Consider the following 19269-nt stretch of genomic DNA (forward strand, 5'->3'; position numbering starts at 1 on the left):
GACTTGGATGACCTTATCCCCAATCTGGGCCTGCGTGTTTGGTTTAAACCTCCAACCAGGATGAAACACCTACAGATTACCCAAACATTCATAAAGGAAATTGTCCAAACCATGTGTGCCTTGGTTTAGGTTTCTTAATCTATTAACACCTGAGATTCCAGTGCAGAATACTAAGGAAAAACATTAGTATTGGAGGATTCTGCATCTCAAAACTGACCTCTGCTGCCAAAGATTAGCACCAGTACTGGAAAAAGTTAGGATGCGGAAGTCAGGGTGGTAGCTGGGTGTGTAGTGCAGTGACTGGTATTCACTTCTCATAGACCAACATTAAGGCCTCATTTCAGTTTGAGACCGTATGAGTAACATACATAGCTACCGTGTTGTCACCCATTGGTTTGTGGACTGCCGTTTTGTAGCCACGAGTTTGGCATTTTGACCTTCTTTAACTTTAGCCATACTGTAGTTGCTAAACTGAGAATGTTAAAACACTGGCATCTGGCATAAGAAAAAAAATATAAATCCAGGATTTTGAAGAATCGTCTAACACTGACTCTCTTCTCTGGCAGAAGTAATAGTCTGCAAGCCCTGGTGTCAAAATCCTGTGCTTTATTTGCTCATTAACCCACTTTCTCCCCCTCAGTGTCAGAAAAATGACCATAATCCTTTTAGAATTCTGTGTTTTGAATTATAAAACAAATACGTGGACACTTATAATACAGTTATACCAACCTGACATGCCAACTCTCGACATGTTTTTTTTAAATATAAAAATGCACTAAAATAAAAGCGTTCAGGTCCCTAGTTCAACATTCTTTACATTACATCTACTCCATCTCTCTTATAAAATCTGGAATCTGGAATTTTAAAAAGGTGCATTTTTGTTTTACATCTTTCTAGCACAGATGTTTTTGACTCAGCCTCTCTGCTCACTCTCTCCTGCTCCCACCAGCGTCAGTGTTCAAGCATGCGTTGCATTTCTCCTGCTTATGCGTTGATAATGCGTGCATGAACTACAACGAATGTCGCTTTGCTGTTTTTATTTTTTCTGCTATCTGTGAAGTTTTCACAATGACAGACCCCATCAGCGGACCAAAAGTGAGCATGAAACTTAGTTGTAATCCTGTAATCAATAATCCTCTGTGATCACTTTCATCTCAGTGTGTTTGAACGGCACGATCAAAAGTGTGAAAACAGAAGTGTGCACAGTTTGCAACAGTGCAAATGCATTAGGGATTAAAGGATCTTGCTGGTGGTTGCGCATTAGCCCATTACATAAAAAAACTGTGTTTACTTCACATCACAGTCGACCATTATCTGAATTATACAGTACATTTTTAGATTGATTTCCTACCTTCTAAACAACATTTGGTCGCAGTTCATTTCAGCATGTTATAGAAATCAGTTTACACAAATTTAAGCAAATGTATGTAGGTAATCCATCACACAGAACATCTATCTCGATGATCTATTTACGTCAAAGTTATATTGTCTTTATGCTCTCGCGATCTGTCTGTGCCTAATCGCACTCCCTCTATGTCTTTATCTCCATCAGTCTCTCTCTCCATCTCTGGTTATGTTAATGATCTGATGTGCAAGCAGAGGAGGCACCTGTGCGAGGCTAACGTGAGACGACACCAGTCGTTTCATCACAATGGGGAGCCCCAGAGACCAAAAGACTCACTTAAAAGGCGTATTTCAGGGTATTAATTGCTTGACATGGCTCACCCAGGTATGGGAACCCTTTCGTATGGCATTAAAAAAGACTGGCAGAGAGGAAAAAACTGTTCTGTGGACGGCCAAGAGGATGGCTAGAATATTTCAGCGTGTGTAACAAGCAGCGAGGTATTTCTCACAAAATCACGTGCCGCGAGCAGAAAAAGTTACGGTAATTGAGTTAACCACCCCTCCTGCCCCTCGCTCTTTCATGGTGTGTCTGATTCTGAGCGTGAGTGAGAGTAGTTTCACATGACCTGGGTTTTTGCTCCAAAACTTGCCTTTGAGTTATCAAGAAATGAAAAGAGGGAAGAATGAGAGCCACAGACAGGTAAAGAAAGATTCAAGGAACTAAACAGACACCCTAAATAAGAAAAAAAAAAGAAACATTAAAAAAACGGCAACAGCCTATCATACCAGGTAGTTAAGAGTCATTGCAAAGATTGCATAGGGGTAGATCATAGGGGTAGATTTTGGGGGAGGCTGCAAGGAACATGTCCCCCTAAATATTTACAACATGTGCATTTGACCCCCCCCCCCCCCCCACCCCCACCCCAACTTCTGTAGACCCTCAATTTGTGGTGTTATTACTGTAAAAAGCACTGATGAGATTTTTGCTTTGTGCTTCATGTAGAGTGAATTAAAGCCTACAATTTTCAATATCAACAATTATAGTAGAATTAAATGTCTTTACTTGAAGTTTTCACAGTTTTTGCCAGATATACGATTTAAAAAGTTTGAGTTTTCTGTTCAGTCCAAAATCATCTCTGTCCTTAAAAATCAATCTGTAGTTTTTCAGTTGTTTATGTCACAAACAAAATGAAAATTTTTAAGCCAATAATCATCCAATTTTGGAATGATTAGCTTCTTACTGTACAAATGCCGAAATGTCAGTGAAATTACGATGATTCAAAATAATGCCACATTTTTAAAATGGGTCAGTTTTTTTGGAACTGCGTCACAGAGATCTTATTACTTAATTTTTTTTTTGCATAACAATCTGTATTATATTACCAGTTTCTGAATACTTCAATAACTGCAGTCATGTTTTTTTCTCTGCTCCTTACGTCATGGGCCTCGGTGCCTCCAGTACTTTTTAATCGAGTTGTATTCCTGTCAAATTTGTAGCACAGCCCTGTGCTTTGAGTCGGTTTAGCTCTGAATTATCATTCCAACAGAGATTTCAGGGTTGAATTATTTTAAGTGAATCTAATGACATTTAAATCCACATAATTCAGCCTTAAATTTGACATGGGTGCTTCTTTTATTTGAATTCTACATCTGAGAGAGTTGTCATAGTCATTTTGCAGCTATCACAAACAAGGGTGCTCTTTATTTTATAGCATACGGAGAGGCACATGACAGAAAAATATTGTCTCGAAATTTGATTTGAAGTTGTGGAAATACCGTTGTAACTCAACAATATTTTAAAATGAATTGACGTCATTCTGTGCATCATACAATCATTGTCTTGCTGTGATTGCCCACATTATCAATCCTTTTATGATTATAAGTTGACTTACTCTGAGGCCTTATTGCAGTATACATCTGAAAGCATTGTCACAAAGAAGGTGTGTCAGTTTCACTTACCTGTCCGTACCAGTTATATTCCAGCATCCTGACGACACTTGTAGCATTCACAAAAACGTGCGATAAAAAACTGTACCTGTCTGCTCGTAGCTAAAAAATAATCGTAAGAATTGCGGCCTGTTTCTCTCTTCTTGACTCAACTCTACAAGTCTTCCCTGTGTGGGATTGATGTCGTCAGGACGTTGGGGGGCCAGGCAAAAGCTAAGCCGTGACACACACACACACACATTTTGTACACATGCACTGTCAAGCATACACACACTGCCTCACACACACACACACACACACACACACACACCCCTGACTCTCCTGTTGAATTTTGGCACTCCCAGGGCTTACGACCTGTTGATAATGAACCTGAACCCATTATTTTGAGTCAATGAATTGAAAGAAATAGGGCAAAGAATGAAAGCCACAGGGCCAATTAACGGCATTCTTTGATGTATTACCCTCGCTCGCCACTCAACCAGACCGCTCTGCGCCTTTTTGTCTTTATTCCCTCTGTTATTCATTAATTATTCTGAGCGGGGTCAGAGTTCGTGTGGCTAATTGTGCAGACCGTCTCTCTTTGAGGATGGCAAAAGATTCGCCCAACACTGACACTCCCCCTGACTGTGCCCAGTCACCTTGAATTATGCCAATTATTCCAATTCTTTGATTTTTTTCCCTCTCTCTCTCTGTTCTATCATTGTACTAAACTGCGTGTCGTTTTTCCCCTCCTTCCTGACTTTTCATAGTTCAGTCTCCATCACTGAGCTCTCTCTCACACACACATAAACAAATACATAGTATTTTGACGAATATCTTCAGTGTTTGAGGTAGACTCAGGACAGTGAAGGTCCCCTTAGGTTAAACTCAGATCATTTTAGACCTCAGGCCACTTCTTTACATTATAAATTACCATTTCATTAAGCAGCTTTGAATTATTTGAATAATTGAGAACACAACAGGTCTTTTTCACTATCTCAGCGCTGGCGATATCCCTGGTTTGAGGCATTATGTTTTTGGATTGTCTGTCCGTCCACCTGTCCATACATACACATGTATGTATGTTTGTCCCACTCTTGTGGACTCTTGTGAGGGAATATCTTTAAATTTGGCACAAATGTCCACTTGGACTCAACAATGAACTGATTACAGTCTGGTGGTCAAAGGTCACTGTGACCCCTGTGACTTCACAAAACATGTTTTTGACATAACTCAGTTCATACGGTAGTAATGACAAAATTTCACAAAAGGATAAAGTGATGAAGTGATGATATTATATATCCAAAAGGTCAAAGGCCAACTTCACTGTGACATCATAATGTTCTGAAAGTGCACTTTTCCCCTTCTGTTCCTCATAACTCAGGAACAGAAGGGGAGACATTAAATCAGACACTGAATTGGTGACATTATTCTTGAAACTATTCTGATTGTATAGAGAGATGTGTTTGAAGCATCTATGTTTTCACACACATGAATGTAACTGTTGAATGTAACTAAACTTCACTGGTGCGCGGACGCAAACAACCATGAGGCAATAATTCTCGTTTTCTAGGGTAAGAACAAAGTCCACTTTTATAATTTATAATATTTGTTATGATTATTTTTAAGCATTATGGTCTTTTAAAATAAACACTATGCTAACACCTCAGTTCACAACAGTTATGTTAATGGGAACCAAGTCATCCAATAATTATTGTTCGCACTAGAAAATATAATTGGCAGTTCTAGCAGATGGGACAAAAAGTAACAAAGCAGTTTTCTGAGTAAGTTATTTATAATGATTGATTAACAGCTGTTTTTGGCAATCTGAATCTAACACTGACTTTTCTGAGGACCTATTTTAGAAACAGATTTAAGAAAAAAAAACTGAAAAAAATATAAGGCCCAATGTAACTTTTTTAAACTCATGGGCACAAATGCAGCAAATGCTCTTACAGCTTTTGGTCACGTACAGTTTCAATTGTGACACATAATTAACCTTCTCATGTAACCCTCATTGAGAAAGAAAATTAAAGGTATTTTCCAAAATGTTAAACTATAACTTGAAGAAAAACAATTTTAAAATCCATTGCTAATTACATCTTCAACGATTTCGCCAATCACAGCAAAGGTAGTTATAATAAACCCAGTGTGTTTATTTTTCAGAAATATACACTTCCTTTAAAAACATTGGTCTTCAAACCGAATAAAACCGTGTTTCTAATGTTCCCGTAAGAACTAAAAGGAGTGTGTGCTGCTCTTGGATTTTTCACAGTTTGAGCCTGTTTAAACTGACCATCGGAAATGCTTTAAGTAGTTTGGAGTGAAGATGAACTGGTTCAAGTATAGTTCACCGTTTCAACATCTTTTTAGGAATATATTGCACTTCTCTTTAATACGTGCAGGATATACGCCTGACCTTTTTTGTGTAGGGATACACCATACAATTTTATTTATTTTTTTTGTATCTCTTCTACTCTTTGTGGAAAAGATCTACTGTAGGTGTGCAGTCTGTCTCAGAGGAAAAAACATTTTGACATTTTCATGGGATTGCATAAAGCCACAGGAAACAAAGGCAATGCCATTCTGCAAGTGATATCAGATGTAATTAGATTAGGAAACATCTCTGAAGGCAACCCCTCTTTAACATGATTAGGAGAATAGACAGCATATAATTGTTTAATTATCTGTCAGGCTGTTTATAATTCATTTAATCTGAACCATGACGATGCAGAGTTGTATCCCAAATGTCATGTTTTAATACGGTCTCTTAAGGCAGATTGCAAAGCAAAATACACTGTATATAACAGGGGACACTAACTACTGGAATATCATCCTTTTTCTTTTGGTTTGGTTTCTTGTCCAAATCAACAGTATTTCATTTCAAATCAGTCATATATGCCACTGTGATTCAAGAACAGGACTTAACATTTTATACATACCGTCATTATAATGAGTAGAGTATTATGATAACGTATCAAGGTTAACTTTGTTTGTATTGTTTAATAAGAAGATTTATGCTCTACGAGGCTGTCAGTTTTGTCCAACAGACCTGTTGTTTTTTTTTTGTTGTTGTTGTTTTTTTTATCTGCAAATTCAACTTTTCAATTCAATTGAAATTCAATTCAATTCAATTTTTCCATATTGCCCAGTCCTACGTCCGTCCAGTTGCATCCAGAGGCATTTTGATATATGGTCAACTGAGATGTAGTGTTGCAATGTCTAGCGATGCCAGGCTGTAACGGTATTTTCTGCTTAGTTTTCAATAGATGAGAACACCTGTAGCCATGATAACTGTGAACATCAAAATCAACAATCAAACTGACTTAAATGTGACAAAATGAGGAGCCAAATGGTGCTAGCAGTGCCGTGAGTAATCAGTATCATTAAATAATAAAACAATTATTAACCTGTTAACTCACTTTTATTACTTTAAAATCCCAGATAACATCTTTCTCACTACCCATCAGATGTCAACTGCCTCTTCAGTCCCTTTGTTGTCTATTTGTCCTTCATGAAAGAAGGCCATGTAAGATCACTGGCAGCCTATGCTAACCTTTTGTCTCTTAACTCATTTTGGATGTGTTGTCTTCAAAGGGAGTCCCATGTAGCGCCTCTGGCTGTGGGAAGCCCTGAAAGGTCATGACCTAGGGCCACGTCTGTGTCACTGATGCCACTGGCTAAACACTGTGTCCCACCCTGACCTCCTTAATTCGGTGTGTGTCTGTGAAGGCTTGCTTATATCTGTTGCTGAGTATCACTCACAACAGTTACTGTTCATGAAAGTACTTTAACCATTCAGATATCCTTATTTGAATTTATTTACGTATTTCACAGTGTTATAAGAACACAGTGTAACTTTTTCAACCCTTCCATAGGTGTAGAAACAGTGGATGTTTTTCAGTCAGCTTCTCATCAAATGTTCTTTAAAACTAAAATTAAATGTTTTTTAGCTAAGGTCCATACCTTTATTATGTCTATATATGCTAAAGATAAACCTACAGCCACTAGCTGGTTAGCTTAGAAATAGTCCTGCACATATGGGTGCATAAAACCCAAACCATTTTTTGGGGTTTGGGCAGTTTTTGCACAGTTTGTACAGACTAAATGAAGGCTTTTTTCCCATAACTTGAAAAGATTTTGTGCCTTTGGATTTTCACAGTCTGGGGCAGTTTTAACGGACCATTGGAAACGCTTTATGTGGTTTAGGATGAAGATTAACTATAGTGAGTCGCATCACTTTTTCTACACTTTTGAGAAATATTTTGCACTTCTCTTTGATGTAGGAATACATCAGGATACACAACATATGACCTTTTAATTCAGGCATATATTGAAACTTATTTTATTTGTGTTATTTTCTGTGGAAAAGAAGTAGTCGTGCAGTCTGCCTCAGAGGAAAACTGTCTTTTAGCAGTGTACAAAAGGAGGGAGATGTTCACAAAGGGTCCTGATAAGATCATGTAGTAGCCACAAGCCAAAAAAAGATGGATTCAGTGATGTGACAATCTTTGTTTGTTTGTTTGTTTTTTTAAGCCTATTGCTTCCTATTTGCTTTTGACTTGAGGATGTATCACTGTAGATCTTGTGGCTGCTTTTGTACCAGGAAGGTTATGATCCAAGCGTATATCCTAGTATAAATGGTGGGAAAGTAATCAAAACAGGAGGTGCTGTTTAATAAAAAGTCCAAAAAAGAAAGGTTTTATCTATCTGCTCTGCATACACTGTAAACCGCTTCACGAACCAGTCAAGTTGCACTTACAGGCTACTTTTTTTGACAAAAACGGCCCTACTACAAACAGAAAAGTCTTCCCTTTGCATTTTTAAAAAGAAATCTGCATTAATATGACAACATTGTGAAAACGATCCTTGTGTGCACCATCTGACAATGCTGTAGTATGCATTCCAGGCCAGTAGTTGTTGATGTAACTTTGCTAATTGTCTGAAATGTAATGTGCGTGTGCGAAGTACGGCTGTGATGTCACCGTTCTCACAGGATTGGCACACAGAAGGGATGGCATTTTTTAAAGAATTACACTTTGAACCCCTCCCCCCCTGCAGCCTTGAAGATCCAGTCAGTCAGCACAGTTTCAAGTTGGGCACCCAAGACTAGTGTCACCAATTCAGTATTTGACCAAATATCTCCCATTCTGTTCCTGAAATATGAGTAATGGCACAAAAACAGTTTTTGCAGAACATTATGATGTCAAAGTGAAGTTGACCTTTGGCCTTTTGGATATAAAATGTCATCCCTTCATTGTTTTATCCTATCATTTTTAAAATTATTTTTCAGACATTTTATTTTAAGTTTTGTCATGATTTGCGAAAGAATTCTTGGTTATAGCCAAAAACATGCTTTAAAGGGTCACTGTTACCTTGAACTTCGACCACCAAAATCAGATCAGTTCATCATTGTGTTCATCAAGTGGACGTTTTTGCCAAATCTGAAGAAATCCCCTCAAGGTGTTCCTCATATATCACATTCATGACAGTGGGTCTTTATAAGTATATAAAATAACTTTCAATATAACTTTTGATTGAAATTGAGTTTACTTGATCTGAAGTAAACATTACTTAAGACCTTTTTTGGGGTAATTCCAAGATTTTTTTAATTAAGATTAACTTGTCAGTTTTTATTTTTTCCTATGTTCTGTGAATATCGCTTGTGTATGCATTCTTTGTTTGACAATGAAGATTTCATGAGAAACAAATCACATTACCCATTTGAATTACTAAATTGGGTGTAATATAATGCATTACTCTATTCTGACTGTACTGCATGTGCTCATTTTTAGATGTTTGTTGATATTTGATCAATATCACTAATGCTTTTATCCAAAATTATTTTTATTTCCTCTTTGCTCCATCACTGTTTACTGCAGCATGATAGCCCACTTACACTTCAATCACACAGCACAAAAATGTGATGCTAAATTCTTCATTCGGATCAAGTATCCAAGGATACACTCTGGATTTCCTAATACATGACAGTTTCATACACATGGATCATAAACACACAGATATAGATACACACACAAACACACTAGGGGTTCCTGAATACCAATTATGTTGTTCTCGTTCCCCCCTCTGAGCTTATCTAGCCTCTGGAGAGACCTCCAGCCCACTCCCTCCCTCTTCCTTAAGCCAAGATCCCCAAACCCAGCGGGAAGCCTCTACTGGTCCCAACACACAGTCCCTGCTCACTCACTCCCTGATGCACACTGTCCACTTCCCCAGCCACACACTAACACGACAACTCTCCACACATTGTACCTTTTTTTGCCCCCTTTTGAATCCTATTAGTGCGTGAACTTAGTTTAACTGAAAAAGACTGTCGACTTCACTCAATTAGGCCTAATAGGATTAGGTTGCTGGTATGGGCCTGGAGGTTTAAATAGGAATGGAATTTTGGCAGACACCTGCTCCATCCATTGCATTAATCTTATAAAGGCTATGGAGTATGCAGGGGCCCCTGTGATGCCCAGAGTTGAACGGTTGGTTGAATGGCTGTATTAGGTGCATGGGGTTTTAGGCCTGGTGGCATCAGTGCCAGAGGAAGTGTGGCTCAGTGGAAAAAGAGAGCATCAGTGAATCAAAATGGTTACAAAATCCAAAATGCATGATGACCAAGGCACAGTACACACAGTTGTGATGTTCTGTAAAAGTCATTGCATTCAGTGAAATTATTTCATAATGATATGATCATTTTATTGGACTGGTTCTTTTTGTGGGACCCACAGCATCAAAAATCATCTCTGCAGAAGTGATATATCTGATCACCTGCCATCAGATGCACATAATGCTCTGACATTTGCCATCTTCTAGCTGGACTTGCAGTGTTGCTGAGATTGAAGGATTTTGCCCCACCCGTACAATATTAATGGCTAAAGAAGATGATGTCAAATATGTGCTCAAATCTGATCAGAAATTTTACAAGATTTTGAGGCCCACTCTGACACTAATGTCGGGAGATTCTTGACTAAACTGACACCGACAGGCTTTTGCAGCACAGCGTTCTGCACATTTCTTGCGCAACTTGATTTTTTTTCTCATTTTCTGTCACCTCTAATTTCAGACGTTTCTGCAAATCCGCACATGCAACGAAGGCAAAACTCATCATGAGTTTTGAATTGCTTTACCTAGTGCGAATTTGCTATTGGCATCTTTGCATTTACTTTGTATGTAATGTTGTTGGTGAAGCGCTTGCTTAGGGTTCAATGTGAACATTTCAAACTACTAAACAAAATATAAAAAAGCCTTACCAAGTCACACTTCAATTCATATTATACTGACATTTTAATTTAATCAATTTCATTATTTCAATATTCTGAGTTCATCTGGCTACAGCTGGTAATTGAAGGTGTCTTATTAATTTAATGAATATGTTGTGCTCATCTCATTTTCAGGTTGTAGCCTAAGCACTATTAGTCACTTTCGTGTTTCTGTTCTCTCAACCATCAAAAGCTGAGTTTTTAGTTACAAAAGTCGAAAAGTAAATCAATTAAGATTCAAAAAGGGATTCGAATGGATTCAGATCTGATATGGGATTTGAATACGATAGAGGTTGGAGTAAAGAGTTGAAGGCTTGATGAGGCCCATGCTGTTTAGATAATTACTATCAGTCATTGTCTCCTAATACACTGAGAACAATACCCTTTTTCCACGTCACTGATTGCTTTAGTGCTTGATCTTATCTACACAAAACCCAATCACTGATCCCATCCAACAATGTAAAAAATAATTTTAGTTTAATTATTATCTTTAATAATTTTAGGCTTTTATATTTGTTTAAAGTGTGAATGCAAATGAATATGATTGTGTACATAGTACATACTATAGCTTCTAATTGATAAGAGTTGGCAGACAGACACATCAGAAAATTCTTTGCTGAAGTGCAGCTACATGTATTAAATTTTCAGCATCACCATAAATTTTAAGAAAATAGAACAAATAAGCTTAGGCCAAGAAATAAAAAACAGTAAAGGTTTATATATAAAAGTAGTTATATACTCTAGAAGCACTAATGCAAAGTTTAACCAGATTTTCAAACTTCTTCAAATCAATTAGGGGCCACATTACTTTGGAGAGGGCTGCACAGTTTGAGCAATATTTCCCATCAACTGATGGGGTTAATCCAGGTAATGATCATTAGCTCACACTGGCTGTATCTCTATAAACCAAAAAGGGACAGATGTAGATAAAGACGTAGACTTTAGTCTCATTCAGACAGACAACAGCGGAAATGCAAACCTAATCATTCATTTTAGTGGCACCGCAACGTCGGCTCAGTGCCAACACAGAGGGCTCCAGCCAAAAATACACAACAGAAAGCATTGTCATTGTTTACTCATCAAATATGTGCAAATGTACATATTCAGTACATTACATGGACTCATGACTATATTTAATGTCTTCTTTGTGACAAAAGATAAAATGACAGCCACCAAGGTACTTTTTAAAGGTTGTAAAATCCTGTTTCAAAGAGCAACTTTGAGGAATTATTCTAGGGAATTATTTTTATATAGTGCTAAAAGGGTTTTCTTATTGAATTATGGTGTCAGATTAAAGATCAGGGTTTGCCTCTAGAGTTGTGTCTGCTGACTTTTTCTATTCTAACCAACACCATTATCTCCCTCTAACATTAACCAAGTGTGGCCAGTGCCAGTGTAGGAAGCGCCTCATTTTTTGACAATTATACATGCCCACACTGCCTTTCACATAATGTTTATGTGCTACAGACCAGAGAAAAATGTATTTTTATGCCTCAGCACCTGCGACAGCCTTGGCCGGAGGCAATTTGTTTTTGTGTTATCTGTCCATTCATCTTATTTTCATGTACACAATATTTTAAGAATGCTTTGAAGGAATTTGTTCAAACGTGGCACAAACATCCCATTGGACTCAAGGTTGAACTGATTAGAATTTGGTGGTCTAAGGTCTAGGTCATTGTCACCTTGCAACCATGTCATTCTCGTGAACAGAGTATCCTTAGAAGGCCTTGAGGGAATTTCCTCAAATTTGGCACAAATGTCCACTTTGACTCAATAATGAACTGATAAGATTTTTGTAGTCAAGGTTTTTGACCATAACACAAGAATTCATGCATTGTTAAAAACTGAACCACCCTGGGCTTTCCCGACTCAGAATAATGCCACTTAAGTCAGATTTGGCTGTTCACTACAAATATTCAACGATTCGTTTTGTTTTCCATATAAAGTTTTAAAGTCTGAATGGGCTCAGCAGGATATTCAGTGTGGCAGAGGCATTCATAGTAAACAAGCAAACACAGAATGATGCATTGCAAATGTGCAGCAACATTTTTTGCAGACACTATAAAAAAAACCAGAGGCTGTATCCTGTTTACTTGCTGTGAGCTGTAAGAAGAAGTACACGGCACAGATTAAAACAACTGCTTGACTTGAGGCAATCTAAGTCTACTGAGGGTCTCGGTCTAGAAACATCACTGCATGAATCAAGAGAGAGATTTATTTGTGTATCTTCGCAAAAGCTTGCTCCAACTACAATATTTTATCATGCTCACTATTATTATTATCAAGAAAGCATTAGTCAGTGCCATGTGTATTATTTCATGTGTATGCCTTAGAGTGTAGTCAATCCTCTTCGTTACTAATCACCATTCTTCCCAGGGGTGTCATACCACGTCTCATACCAACACCTCACAATGTCTTTCCCGGAGGTCCCTCCATGTCTGTGGATGCTGTGAATAGCTATCTTGGTGGCCCTGAAACCCCCTGCCGCCCCACCATGAGGGATTATGATATGTTTTATCCAGAAGTGGCCCGTGTTTTTGTTCTGCATGTCAATTATCAGGACAGTCTAATGGCCTGATCTCTGCCGTTGTAAGAACAATCAGCGTAGGAGGAGGTCAAGGGTGAGGTGGAGGGGTGGCGAGGTGTGTGTATGTGTGTGTTGTTAGGATGAAGTTACGTCTAATGTGAGACACTAAAGAACTAAACGCGGAACATGTAGAGGGCCGTTCTGTCTAATCCGATTAGTGTCTTAGATAACCCTACCATATCAGAAGGGGTCAGGGGATAGACCTTTGGAGAAAAAAAGTTTTATCACCCAATTATGCAAGGAGAGATGAAATTTCTATCATAGGCATCATCAAAAGAAGGTTGTAATGGTTTCTAAATGTTATTTTGTTGAAAAAAGGAATAATGTATTCATTGCCGTTGATCTAAAATAAGATCTGCAAGGATGTATTAGTCCAGGCTGCATAGTTAGACTGGATAATGACATAGAAACCATTCATGTTAAGTTTATCCATATATGGAATTTTGACTAATTACTGTTTTTTGTCATAAAAATGTAGGTTTCAATTTTTTGAGGGCCCTAGAATATTTTGAGGGCATTTCTCTTACGTCTGATTTTTCACACTAATAATATGTGCTTTTTTACCTGAATTACATCATTCATGCTCATAAAAACACAAATGTTGGATGGTTTGGAGCTGTAAGAGCATGTTTTTAAAAACAAAACATTTACGCATGTTCAAAGTCAATTCCATACCAAGAATTTAAAAAATCTTCTCAATTAGCTTCCTAACTACATAAGATATACAGTAGCTCTGCTTTTATATCGGTGAACTGAAAAAATAAAATAAAACAAGTGAGACCAATGTCCCTTTAGGGATAATTTTCTCAGGTGAACATAGAAAACACAAATTAAGTCTGAGGCCTCATTTGATTAGCTAATTTAATTTACAATATGCTGTGTAAACTAGACTGCAACTTGAGCATGCAGAGAGGGTCAAAAACAGGTTTAGTACAGGCCTGTAAAACCAATGTCCCAAAACTATTGGCTGCTATTTACTAATTAGCATTTTCTAGACAGATCGAATTAGCAAATATAAATCGATGTAAGTTCTTACTCTGTGCCAGCTGTGTGACTGTCTCACGATAGCTGCTGTGCTGATGGATGTGAGGGACATGGTCAGATCGTGAACTGGAAATTGTGAGTAGAGACTAGGATTACACGATTATGGACAAAAGATCATCACAGTTATTTTGATAAAAATTGAAATTGCAATGACTTATCACGATTATTCAGTATTATTACTGATTTTTCCCTTTTTTTGCACTTTCACATTAAAAATTACCAAGCACTGCTTTCACTTCCATGTAGTGTTAGATTCTTGCTTATTAACAAATCTTTACATTAAAAAAAGATTTCAAATAAGGTTTCCTCTTTGCCTGAATTCAGTGCAATTCTTATGGGTACTTGTACTTATTGCTGTATTTTTTATGTATTTCAGCAGTCACACTACCAGCACAGGCCGAAGCTTCGCTGTTGAGTTGATGCTGGATAAGCACGGGGATTAAGTATGGGTATATCGAAGATGTTTGTTTTGGCCTTCATACATTCATTGACTGCAGGTTGTGGTGTCTATCAGGTAGTTCACGTTAGTTGTGTTGCTTTAAGGTGCAGATACATGTCTCATGCAGTCTTTGTATAGAATTTGCTCCCTCTGAAATTGGAAATACTTCCAAACAACTGAATATGATGGTTGATGCATGATTATTTTCGATTGGCCGTCTGCAGTCACAACAGTCAGGCTGGTGCTGCAGGGGTGATCACACAGCAGCATGACAGTTCTTTAAGAGTGGAGACTACTGTTTGGTTAGGAAGCACTTGATTTCTAATCAAAGGCATCTTGTTCCACTGAGTATAAATAAGCACTGTTCTCATTTTGTTATTTATACTACACCAACATTACTATTAATCTTGCATATTTAATCTAGTGCACTTTGATTCTTTCAGCACATGCAACAGCCTATGTTAATGCAATTTGTATCTTCTGTTGTCCACATGTTTCAGCCATTCACCGGGTTTGTCTTATAGTAGAAAATTGTTTGTCAATTGATATTTTTTTTCATGTTCCACCACAATTTTGATTGCAATATAAAACAGGCTACCCACACTTTTTTTGCTGAACATCAGGGAATTGCCCTGCATGGTCGTAAGCAGGTATATTTTTGCTGCTGCTTTACCCTGCACCCTTTCAAACCTAGTCAAATTGACTTGGTTTCTTGTAAAAACATGGGAAGAAGCCATTGAGCAACTGAAGAAGAAATGACCAAGAAATTAGTAAAAGGCACCAAAAAATTACCTGAAACTTAGTAAAAAAAAACAACCAAAACACAGTTGTTTTAATAGAAAATTTAAAAGAAAAAAGTAAACAAAACATGAAATGACCTAAAATAAAATGCTAAAAAAATTCTAAGAATTCTCTAAATAATTTGAAGTATGTAATTATGATAGTCATGAATATAGTTCTCTAGACATTTTTCCTTAGCTTTTGAAAAAACAATTGTTTAAATCTACTCAGGGTTCAAAGGTTTAAATACTTGTGAAAGACATCTGAATGCAGCACAAGAAAAGTGATGTCTATCCAGGTTTTAAAGGGTTAAATTGGTCAAATTTGGAAAAAAAAAAAAAAGAAAAAGTTGCTTTCATGGGGGAAAAAATCAAGATTAAGCAGAATTCACAGGAGATGGTTTAATTAATTAAATGTAATGTAAGGGACTCTCAGCTGTGACCGTCCTGCATTTCAGGGTCACTGAGTTGAAAAATGGTTAACATGCCTACAGATTTTTATGTTTCGTGAACAAACCATGACGATGACCTGAAACTTGCTGAAATGATATACCGTATATGGAATGAATCATAATTGCGTGCGATTGCTGGTGATAGCATGTGTGTTTTCCATTGACATATTTAATGTTTCCAGCACGTTGTTCCATCTATCTGAATCATCACACGGGACTTCTGTCTGTCTCTAACCCTCCACTCATTCATGCGTGCACTCAGTCCAGCGGGCAAACAGCAGTCCAGCCAGCCCAGGCGCTCAGCCAGTCCAGATGGGTGGTCCAAACCAATCACTGCTTTTCTCCCATGCTTTGGCCTGCTGGTGTCCCTGCTGCCCTGACACCCGGCTCTTTTTCTGTACTCCCTCGCATTCTTCTTATTCCTTCTCCTCTCTTGATGTGTTGTTGTGCGACTGAGCAGAGTGTATTTGCACAGATAAAGTGACAGTGCAAAACAAACCGCTGTGGTTTTGTCTTTGATTGCCACAGTGTGTACAAGCTGGCCAGCTGAATTTGTGGAAATTTGTTGCATTGCATTCACCACCCGACAAAACACTAAAGCTGTGTGTCTGTTTCCACCATGACTCACAGGCTCTGCCACAGATATCAGACAGACAAGCCTTGAGTTGTAGTGTTACTGCTGTATGTGACAGCAGTTTCAGAACACACCAGATTTGATTTTGGACCATGTTGCTGGTCTGACATCACGCTGTTTGTGCAATTTAAAACACTAGACTCTACTGTATGCCAAACGTTTTTTTATAAATAGAATGTAAAACTGCTGTGAATTTCCATGAAAAAGCTGACTTCTATATATTTAAAACACTGTGAGATTGATCGCCATATAGACATGTTTCCATGCAACGTCATGAAAGGGATACAGGAGAAAACACACCAAAATTACGGATTTTAACTTTTGTGCCTCATTCAACAACAGAGAGCTCATACTGCTTATGCCAGGGGTGTACTGGAAAGAAATTTGGCTCTGCAATCTCTGTAGAGCTTTGATGGTCTATCTGGACCAGATTGGGCCCAATCTGACCTACCAGGTTTGGGCTGAACTGTAATCTCTCAAAATTCTCCTGGGCTAGAACTGGATTTAGTTCACTCCAATTTCTATTTGTTTTGTTTGTCTTTCATGTAATTCCATGAATAATGTAGGGGCTTCGTTGCTGTCAATCCATCCCAAGTCCTACCTCTCATTAATCAGGAGAAATATTATACAATCTCTATACAATATGTATATGGCATATAACAGTTTTTGGGCCGTGCTTAACAATTTGCAGGAGGTGGGACACGTTGGGCATCACTGAATCTGGTTCAACTGACATAATTCTGAGTGGGGTACAGCCCTAGTAGGATTTAGGGGCCTCCATTGGCAGAAATTGTACATGATCTTTATAATGATGTTTTTATTGGTTTATAATCCCCTGGAACTAAGAGTGTTTGCGTCTCAGTAGAGCTTGCCTCTTACACAGAATCAGCCATGTCTGCAGCCTTGCCGATATCAGCCAGTAAAACCGACACACTAGACCTTTTAATGTCCACTAAGATTTGTTTTTCCTTAATGGCATCACAGAGGCAGTTCTGTTCTTTTGATATGGAGGATGAATCTTTTCTCCCTTCGTCTTCCCCTGCATTTACCTAACCCCTCTTCCTCAAATGCTGAGGGGGGCAGCCTGTACCTTGAGGCCGATATCAACTCACAAACACCCACATGCATTTCCTCATGCACACAAACACACACATCAAACACCAGAGCAACTTTAGCACATGAAAGGGCCTCCTACAGAAGAGGGAAAACATACTGCAACAATGCTTTGAAGTCTATCAGTCATCCATCTAATGTAGGGATGTTTTCTGTTCCTCCTCCTCTGATAGTCTGATTCATATCTCCCTTCCAGGAATTCCCTCCCAAAAGCTGAGAGACAGCTACAGCCGATCTGGGAGTCATTTGGCTCCTTTCACAACAGTATCCCAAACATCCAAAATTCAGTCTCACTTTTGCATCAAAGCAAAGCAGGAAAATATATATATTTTTTAAATCCCAAATGAGACTTGCAATCTTTGTGCAATCTGAAAGAAATGCACGCATGCAAGAGCACATGAATACACAGAGAATGCATGCATTGGGTGGTATACAGTAATTGCAGTAGCCAGTTATGGCTCAGTGATCTGTCAGCACATTGTGCAGGGTTTTGAGTTGCCTGGACAATAGTGCTACAATCCCGAGAGACTGAATTCCAAAGAAATGCCCCCTAAAACACAGCGTTCATTCAGAGAGTTCCTGACATGTGTGAACAGCAGCAATATAGACCCAGTCAGGCATGTATCAGTGGCAGAAGGTTATAAACATACTGTATCGCCCCTGAAAGCAGCATTTCACTACACTAATATCAGTATATAGTTAGACTTTCTGCAACAGTGATTGTCATCATATCATCCCTGTTTCATTAACCTTTTCATTCAAAGGCCTCTAGACGGCTGTGATTAGTAGACAACAGTGTGTCCTCAGTGTTGTTTACATACAGCCAGCAGGCAAGAGGAGGCTCACTGGAGGAGGCCCACTGGGTTTACAACCTGGTTTGGTTTCAAAATGATGACAGCTGATGCATTTATTGGAGCTCCGTAATTATACATGTGACAACTTTTTTTTTTTAACCTGGTGGTTCAGTAATTATATATCTTTGGTGATATACAGGCTATTAGGTGAGGTGTGTGAACAAGAGAAACTCTTATTCACACACTTCACCTAGATTGATGGTGGATCTTTCAAACTAGATGTGGTAGTTGTTTGCACTGCGATCACAGTTGGACACCATAAGAATGCAATGTATTGTGATGAGACTGGTAGGAATAAAACCACAGGAGACACATGGCTGCTATGTGGAAATCAGTTATGTGTGTGCAAGATACTTATAACAGTGGAAGTGGATCATTATTGTATATGTATTATTAATTTTTTGTACTGTGTATTTAATTAGTTAGTATCTAAAATGTGCATTTAAACTTTGTCAAATTAGAGAATGAGCTCTGTGGATGGTAACTTTGGTCTGCCAAATAACAACCCCAATAACTGGCCAGGCTGATAATCTATTGACCCCTAGTAATTAGCAAATGTTAGCATGCTAACATGCTAAACCAAGACACTGAATAGGGTAAACATTACATGTCTAGGGAGTAACTATAATATTTAATGCGGGAAAACGCAACCTCGACTGCTGTGAGTAGGTAGAATCAACATCAAAGACTGGACTGCCTCTCAATTAACTAATGTTAAATATATCAAAATGTGGAAATGGAATAAATGTTTAAAAAAAAAGTCATAATATGACATGTCATAAAAAAGTCATAGTGTTTCTACTTGTCCTGTGCAGCCCTTCATGGA

At 38.1% G+C, this 19269-nt stretch overlaps 1 protein-coding gene across 4 annotated transcripts in view; it reads right to left on the reverse strand.

Annotated features, from left to right (window-relative positions):
* Nucleotides 1-19269, reverse strand: part of tfec (transcription factor EC) — a 57599-nt gene that overhangs the window by 25951 nt on the left and 12379 nt on the right. The window lies entirely within an intron of this gene.

This window comes from Plectropomus leopardus, chromosome 22, assembly GCF_008729295.1.
Source record: "Plectropomus leopardus isolate mb chromosome 22, YSFRI_Pleo_2.0, whole genome shotgun sequence".
Classification (NCBI taxonomy): domain Eukaryota; kingdom Metazoa; phylum Chordata; class Actinopteri; order Perciformes; family Serranidae; genus Plectropomus; species Plectropomus leopardus.